At 36.0% G+C, this 9,816-nt stretch overlaps 1 pseudogene; it reads left to right on the top strand.

Moving 5' to 3' along the window:
• The first annotated feature begins 3,416 nt into the window (after positions 1–3,416).
• LOC122899171 overlaps positions 3,417–9,816 on the top strand; it is a 42,652-nt pseudogene continuing 36,252 nt past the window's right edge.

Below are 9,816 nucleotides of genomic sequence, written 5' to 3'. Positions count from 1 at the left end.
GGCTAATTTATTTGCCCTTTGACATGCTCTGTCCTCTGCCAGGAAGTACTGATCTAACATTTTAGTCCTCCTGAGGTTATTTACTCTTCAGTTCTCATTTTATATATATATATATATATATATATATATATATACACACACACACACACACATATATAATGTTTTATGTTATGTTAGTTATCATACCATACATCATTAGTTTTTTTTTTTTTAAAGATTTTATTTATTTATTTGCGAGAGAGACAGTGAGAGAGAGCATAAGCAAGGAGAAGGTCAGAGGGAGAAGCAGACGCCCCATGGAGCTGGGAGCCCGATGCGGGACTTGATCCTGGGACTCCGGGATCATGACCTGAGCCGAAGGCAGTCGTCCAACCAACTGAGCCACCCAGGTGTCCCACATCATTAGTTTTTGTGAAATGTTCCATGATTCATTGTTTGTGTATAACACCCATTGCTCCATGCAATACATGCCCTCTTTAATACCCATCACCTGGCTACCCTGTCCCCCTATCCTCTTCCCCTCTAAAATGCTCAGTTTGATTCCTGGAGTCCATTGTCTCTCATGGTTCATCTCCCCCTCTGATTACCCCCCTTCATTTTTCCCTTCCTTCTCCTAATGTCCTCCATGTTATTCCTTATGCTCCACAAATAAGTGAAACCATATGATAATTGCCTTTCTTTGTTCAACTTATTTCACTTAGCAAAATCTCCTCCAGTTCCTTCCATGTGATGCAAATGTTGGGTATTCATCCTTTCTGATGGCTATTATTCCATTGTATATATGGACCACATCTTCTTTATCCATTCTTTTGTTGAAGGGCATCTTGGTTCCTTCCACAGTTTGGCTATTGTGGACATTAATGCTATGAACATTGGGATACATGTGCCCCTTCTTTTCACTACATCTGTATCTTTGGGGTAAATACCCAGTGGCACAATTGCTGGGTCATACGGTAGCTCTATTTTTAACTTCTTGAGGAAACTCCACACCGTTTTTCAAAGTGGCTGCACCAACTTGGCATTCCCACCAATAGTGTAAGAGGGTTCCCCTTTCTCCACATCCTTTCCAACATTTGTTGTTTCTTGTCTTGTAAACTTTTGCCATTCTAACTGGTGTAAAGTGGTATCTCAATATGGTTTTGATATGATTTTCCCTGGTGGCTAAAGATAAACATTTTTTCATGTGTCTGTTAGCCATTTGTATGTCTTCATTGGAGAAGTGTCTGTCTGTTTATGTCTTCTGCCCATTTTTTGACTTGATTATTTGATTTTTGGGTGTTGAGTTTGAGTTCTTTATATATACAAGCCCTTTATCTGTAGTGTCATTTGCAAAATACCAATGGCATTTTTTCAAAGTGCTGAAACAAACAATCCTAACATTTGTATGGAACCAGAAAAGACCCTGAATCACCAAGGAAATGTTGAAAAAGGAAAACAAAGCTGGGGGCATGATGTTGCCTGATTTCAAGCTATATTACAAAGACAACATGGTATGGGCACAAAAACAGACACATAGATCAGTGGAACAGAACAGAGAGCTCAGATATGGACCCTCAACTCTATGGTCAACTAATCTTCGACAAAGCAGGAAAAAATATTCAATGGAAAAAAGTCTCTTCAATAAATAGTGCTAGTAAAATTAGACAGCTATATACAGAAGAATGAAACTAGATCATTTTCTTATACCATACACAAAGATAAACTCTAAATAGATGAAAAACCTCAATGTGAGACAGGAATCCATCAAAATCCTAGAGGAGAACATAAACAGTAACCTTTTTGACATCGGCCACAGCAACTTCTTCCAAAACACATCTCCAAAGACAAGGGAAACAAAAGTAAAGTTGAACTTTTGGGACTTCATCGAGATGAAAAGCTTCTGCACAGCAAAATAAACAGTCAACAAAACAAAGAGAAAACCCATGGAATGGGAGAAAATATTTGCAAATGAAACTTTAGTTCTCATTCCTGATTGTTTCCTCAGTGAATCTTCATTCCAACTCTCATTTTAGATTAATTTATACTGTTAGAAGAATTTGATACTATAGCTGGTTGTTACATGTTAGTCTTTCTTATTAGATTATTTGTTTCTTGAAATCAGTGGCTATGTCTTATCAATATCTGTAACCCAAACACAGAACATAGGACCTGGTACAGAGTAATTATTGTATATGCTTTCCTGAAATGATTTGAACTAAATGCATAATGACTCATATCAAAATGTCTTGCCTCGGGGCACCTGGGTGGCTCAGTGGGTTAAAACCTCTGCCTTCAGCTCAGGTCATGATCCCAGGGTCCTGGGATCGAGCCCTGCATCGGGCTCTCTGCTTGGCAGGGAGCCTGCTTCCTCCTCTCTCTCTCTGCCTGCCTCTCTGCCTACTTGTGGTCTCTGTCTGTCAAATAAATAAATAAAATCTTTAAAAAAAAAACAAAAACAAAATGTCTTGCCTCATTTACTGTATTATAAACCCCCCAACTTGTTTCACATAGTCTCACTGATACTTCATCTTTACTTTATACTCTTCAGGTTATAACTCCATTGCACTGCATGTTTGTTTCTTTTTTGGACAGTCTTTGAGAACACAATGTATGTCATCTAATTTTTTGGAATCCCTGCATCCACAGTACCAAGCACATTTTCAGTGCCCAATATGTGCTCATTGGGAACTTAAATATGTAAGTGGCTGGGTGATTGAATCTATTAAGAAAATAACATTTAAAAACTAGGAAATTGATATATAATAAATGCTTACCTTTTAAACCAGGATTTATAAATTTGCAATGATATAAAATACAATAAATTTTTCACTTATCCCTTACTTAAACCATGAAACGTTAAACTGTTAGATATTTCCAATTTTTGATGTATAAACTGGTTAATTTTCATCATCTTCAAATTATCTTTTATGTTGACTATAATTCCTTTTTCATGAGTTATATATTTTATTGACAGATTACTTTGCTAAGTGGATGGTGGTAAGAAAACTAAATTTTCTTTGTCTTAATAGCTTATTCATTTGTTTGTAAAGATAATTATTGCCTCATTTTACCATTTTAATATAAGTTCATATGAACACCTTAAAATGTTCCATTTACTGTTCAGAATGTAATAATATCCCATCTACATAGATCATGACTTAGTGATTTAAGTTGTATCTCCCCAAATCTAATATGATCATGTCACAGATCAGCTTAAAGCCTACTGTGATCTAATTAGTACATAAAGATGAAATCAATACAGTCTTCATGGTGTGACCTACATTGTCTTTCATGGTCTCACCTAAATCATTTCCAGCCTGATTTCCTAAAAGTCCTATCATGAACCTGTGTAATACCCCCTCTGAAATCTTCACCATTCTCAATATGTATACTCTTCAAAAAGTCACCTTTCATTCCTTCTCTTTTTATTTTCAGGAGTCCAGTTGGGTGAAGTATTCTTAGAAACAGAATGGCAGTTGTAGGGGTTGCAGGATGACAACCACCTGCTATTCTAACACATGCCAATGGGTGGAATGGATGGGATGAAGACAGGAAGCATTCTCCACTACATAGCGGAGAAACACCATCTCTTCTGTGAGGATCTCAAGGAGAGAACCGTCATGGACATGCACATGGAGGGGACACTGGATCTGCTGGAACTGATTAGCATTCATCCTTCCTTGAAACCAGATGACCAACAAAAACAGCTGGTTAAAATGTCCTGGAAGGCTAAATTAGTTACATGTCTGGGTTTGAAAAGGTTTTAAGGGATCACGGGCAAAAGATTTCTTATTGGTAATCAGCTGAGCCTCATGGACTTGGTTCTGCTCCATATCATTTTGGCTCTAGAATAGAAAGTCCCTACTACCCTGTCGGCACCTCCAGGCATTCACAGCAAAAATAAGTAATATTCCTAAAATTAAGAAATTATTCAATGTGGCAGCAGGAAGAAAACTCCTCCAGATGACATCTACATACATAAGAAAAAACCATCTACATCTCTACACTATAAAACATCACATATGTCTGTGAGTGAGAGTTGGCCCCTACTCATTTCTGTGTCCATAATAGTATTTTAATTGGTGCCAGGCTGCCATGATCCCAGCTCTGTCGTGGTGGTATGTATAATTATTCTTAAGTTGGGTCTCTCGTGTCAAGACATTTTCCAGAATCATCAACATTTTTTTGTCCCATGAATAGTTGTTATGTGACCTTTTTCTGAAAACCTTTTTGGAGAATCTGGCATTTAAGTTAGATCTGATGCGGTTACTCATTTTTGATAACAAGACTGGGTTGGACTCCACGTTTTCCCTTGAGGTTCTGCTCTCCTCTCCTTATCCCATTCAAATACCCTCTAGTCTTTTCCTAATTTTTAGTATTTAATAACAACATAATAGCTAGTGAATAACTCCTCTCAGCCATATTAAATCCATAGTAGTAGAGACTGCAGTTGATATTAGCCAAAATAAAGAATTTACAAATAAAAAAAATCACAATAGACTCCTGGGTGGACTCATGGGGGGACACCATGACTGCATGGTGTATTGGTGCCCCAACTCCAATTTATTCAAGCTTCAACGGTAATATATAAAATCTTTAATGAAAAAGGTGGACAGCATGTAGATGAAATGGATAATTTTAGAAGAGAAGTGGAATCTGTAAGAAAGAAACAAATGAAAAAGCTAGAAACAAACAAAAAAGAGTAACAAAGATAAGGAATGCATTCAACATGTTTATGCCCAGTTCAGCCAATTAAAAATACTTCCTATGCTTGACATACCCCCCCCCACACACACACAAAAGAGAGAGAGAGAGAGAGAGAGAGAAAATTAATGACCTTGAAGATAGGTAGGTAAAAAACAAACAAACAAAAAGTATAATCCAAGGGATGTTGGACAATATTAACTGGTTTAGTAAATGTATTCTTGGAATCCCAGAAAGAGAAGAAAAAGAAAATGGAGAAAAGAAATAATTGAAGAAATAAGGGCAAAATTTTTTCCAAAATTAGTGGCAGACACACTCACACAGACGTGCCTCACACTGCCTATTATATTCAAACTGCTAAAAGTGAAAATGAGGAAAACTTAAAGGCAACCAGAGAAAAAAGACATATTACATAAAGAGAACCAAAGAACTACAGCACACTTATCTGGAGTCATGCAAGCCAGACAGACTGAATTGTCATATTTGGTGTTGCAAAATAAATAAAATAAAAACTGCCCACATAGAATTCTGTACACCCCCAAATATCTATCAAAGTGAAGGAAAAAATATCCACTTTACACACACACACACACACACACACTCACAACTTATTTCTAATAGACTTACACACACTCACAACTTATTTCTAATAGACTTGCTCTATTAAGGAAATTAAAGATATTAAGGAAAATTCTTCAAGCAGAAGGACATGACACTGGACAGAAAGGTGGATAAACTAAAAAGAAGGATGAACTCTGATATGGAATAAATGCATAAAAGCATAGATTGCAGTTTTTTCCCATACTTTTAAGAGCTGTAGTAGATAACTTTATCTAAAACAAAAATGGTGATATATGATGTGCTTAAAGCATATGCTAAAAGTAAAATGTATGACCTAAATAGCACATGGGTTTGGAGGGAAGAATTGATATTTTTAGCTGTGAGCATCTTGCTCTACACGTTAAATGATATAATATGCATAAATAGACAGCATTAATGTTACATAACATATAATGTAACACTATATGTGAGGGCTTCAACCCTAGGAATGACAACTAATTTTTTCAAGTTATAAATAATTCTACAATAGAGACAAATTAGGATTATAAGACATGCTCAATTAACTCAAAAGAAGGCATTAATTTAATTTATTACATATACTTATATTGCTTTATACACTTATTTCAGATTATAGGGACACATTTTTGAGTGATTTATTAGCTGAACACATTTTTTCATAAACCATAAGCTTCATGGAAGCTGGTGCCATATATGTTATTGCCTTAGATTGTATACCAAAGTCTAGCATGTATAATGGGTTCAATAAATATTTATTGACTAAATGAATAAAATCTAATTGTCTTTGCAAACAACTTTCTGTACCTCAACTGTCCTTGGTCCTTTTCTCTGCCTGGAAGAGCTTCTAGACTTTCAAGACATGATTAACTGCCTTCTCCTTTGCTAATTCCCCATTCGTACAATACTCTTACTCAGTACTTAATTTCTGCAAGCACTTACCAAGGCAATGGGGGGTTGGGGTGTTCAATTATGAGAAAAATGTGCTTCTTACCTTAAAGAAGTGCAGTATCGATAATTGACATGATAATTAGGTAACCAATATTTGTAATGCAATGATAATAGTATAAATATAGTTAAAGGCTTTTCTCGACATCCAGAATGTGAGAAGATACAGAAAACAATTACTATGAAAGACTATATTATACTATTTAAAAAAACCCAAAACTATTAAGCTATTGCAATTGGAATTTCCACTTGTTGTCAGTGTATCATTTGATATTTTTATTTCCCTGATTTTTTAGAAACAGATTTACCTAGTTTTAGAAAAAAAATGATTAAATGACATTTGTGTAATTAAATACCTAATAAGTTTTTCATGTGCTCATTTGGTAAGTTTAGTGCAAGTTGTAATTAAAGTATACACAAGTGTACCCTGTAGGAGCAACTGAGATCTGGTGAGTTACACATTAACTCTAATTATTGTGTTAAAATTAGCTACAAAAAGGGACGCCTGGGTGGCTCAGTTGGTTGGACGACTGCCTTCGGCTCAGGGCGTGATCCTGGAGTCCCGGGATCGAGTCCCACCTCGGGCTCCCAGCTCCATGGGGAGTCTGCTTCGCTCTCTGACCTTCTCCTCGCTCATGCTCTCTCTCACTGTCTCTCTCTCTCAAATGAATAAAAAAAAAAAAATTAGCTACAAAAAGAACCATTGAGTCATGTTAGATTTCCTTGAAATCATAAGCTGAAGATGTAAACATATGTATGGAAAATTAATGTTATTATACAGCTTTCAATGCTTGATAACTTGATATTCCCTTTAATGTTGGGAACAGTAGCACTGCACACACTCCTGGACTATTATAGAGGAGGACTTCTTCCTTCTGTCCCTCTTTTGCCCAATTCTAAAATACATGAATGGTGATATATGGAACTTTTAGCTTGCTAGTCGACCCTGGGTTCCAACTACAGACAGAATTGGAAATACTCTTAAAAAAAAAAAAGACTTTGGGGTTTCTGGGTGGCTCATTCAGGTAAGCATCTACCTTCAGCTCAGGTCATGATCCCAGGGTCCTGACCAAGTCCCTCCTAAACCCATATCTCCAAAAGAAACAGAAGGAACCAAAATGAAAATATAAAATGATTGTTCTTTACTACCAAGGAATTAAGAGAGCAAGTAACCCAGTCAAGAAGTGGCTGGTTTGCAATGAAATGAAGCAGGTGGAGTTTTGAAATTTTGTCTTGAAGTTTTGAAACTACAAATTGCTTCTGTACCCCCCAGGAGGGGGAAATAGAATTTTAAAAACAAGAAATGGGCAGAGGACATGAACAGACATTTCTGCAAAGAAGACATCCAGATGGCCAGCAGACACATGAAAAAATGCTCCACATCACTCAGCATCAGAGAAATACAAATCAAACCACAATGAGATACCACCTCACATCAGTCAAAACGGCTAAAATTAACAAGTCAGGAAATGACAGATGCTGGCGAGGATGCAGAGAAAGGGAAACCCTCCTACACTGTTGGTGGGAATGCAAGCTGGTGCAACCACTCTGGAAAACAGCATGGAGGTTCCTCAAAAAGTTGAAAATAGAGCTACCCTATGACTCAGCAATTGCACTACTACTGGGTATTTACCCTAAAGATACAAATGTAGTGATCTGAAGGGGCATGTGCTCCTGAACGTTTATAGCAGCAATGTCCACAAGAGCCAAACTATGGAAAGAACCTAGATGTCCATCAACAGATGAATGGATAAAGAAGATGTGGTATATATACACAATAGAATACTATGCAGCCATCAAAAGAAATGAAATCTTGCCATTTGTGATGACATGGATGGAACTAGAGGGTATTATGCTTAGTGAAGTAAGTCAATTGGAGAAAGACAACTATTATATGATCCCCCTGATATGAAGAAGTGGAGATGCAATGTGGGGGGCGTGGGGGGTAGGAAAAAAAGAAATAAAACAAGATGGGATCGGGAGGGAGACAAATCATAAGTGACTCTTAATCTCACAAAACAAACTGAGGGTTGCTGGGGGGAGGGGGGTTGGGAGAAGGGGGGTGGGGTTATGGACATTGGGGAGGGTATGTGCTATGGTGAGTGCTGTGAAGTGTGTAAACCTGGTGATTCACAGACTTGTACCCCTGGATCTAATAATACATTATATGTTTATAAAAAAAACAACAACAACAATAATAGCCAAGGTGTTAAGGCTTTTCAGTTAAACGGTAGACTCAGCAGTGTGTTTAAGATCTATTTAGCAAAATTATTCTCTCACAAAAATGAACAAAGGAAATACACTCTGTGTGTGTGTGTGTGTGTAGTGGGGAAAAGAAGAAAAATAATATTTTATATGAAAAGATTGGTGAGACCTATCTTATCTGTTGACTAAAACCCATTTTTTCTTTTTGGACACAAAAATTAATTCATATCTGTAATATATAAAACAATTCTCAAAACATTATTAAGAAAGTGGAAAAATAAATAGAAGAATAAGCCCATGGCTTAAATATGTTCTTCAAAAAAGAGATTAAATAAAAATTTTCAATACACAGGAATAAAGATTTATTGACAATTTATTGGCAAGGATGTGGAACACTCATACTTTATTGGTGATAGTGAAAATTGGTGCAACTGTTTTGAAAATCATCTTGGAATATCTAATAAAGCTCAGGAAATGTATATTGCCAGCAGTTCTAGTCCTATGTATAAATCTTAAAGAATCTCTTCCCCATTAAAGCTGGGATAAATTTACCAGAAAGTTATACTAATATTATTCATATTAACTTCAAATGGGAAAAAACCCAAAAGACGATTAACAATAGAGTAAATAACTATGCTGTGAAATACTATAAATCAATAAAAACAAATAAACAACACCTTCACACAGGATTGTGGGTTTATCTTAAACACATGCTATTGACTATAGTAAGCAATATTTAAAGAAATAAGTGCAATACGATTTTATATATTTTTGATGTGTGTATAGGTATGATATATATGCCTATCTATATATCACAAGGAGACACAAATAATATTATTTGTAGATGCAGTTAAAATACAAATAAAACAAAGACTATTCTCCATTGAAAATTATTAGTACCCTTGTTGAAGATCGGTTGACAACCAACATATCTACTAAGGGGTTAATACTGTAAATATAGAAGTAATTCCCCAATTCAACAGAAATTAATTAACTAACTAACTAATAACTGGATTTAAAAATATACAAAGGACTTGAGTAAATATTACTCAAATGAAAATATACTGTTGGTCAACAGGTGTGAGAAGATGCTCAAAATCACTAGTCATCAGGGATATGCAAACCAAAACCACAATAAGGTATCACCTCACACTTGTTAGGGTGACTAATAATGAGTGTTGGTGAGATGAAAAGAATTTGAACCCTTATTTAGCTGTTCCTCAAAAAACTAAAACTAGAAGTGTCATATGATCCAGTAATCCCGCTCTGGGCAGACATCTAAAAAAATTGAAATGAGGATCTCAGAGACACAGCTGCACTTCCATTGGCCATTGCAGCATTATTCACAATAGCCAAGATATGGAAACAAATGAAGTGCACATCAGTGGAAGAATGAATAAAGAA

This window comes from Neovison vison, chromosome 2 (assembly GCF_020171115.1).
Source record: "Neovison vison isolate M4711 chromosome 2, ASM_NN_V1, whole genome shotgun sequence".
NCBI lineage: Eukaryota > Metazoa > Chordata > Mammalia > Carnivora > Mustelidae > Neogale > Neogale vison.
The sequence above is the reverse complement of the archived record's forward strand: the minus strand, read 5'-3'. Positions and strand labels throughout refer to the sequence as shown.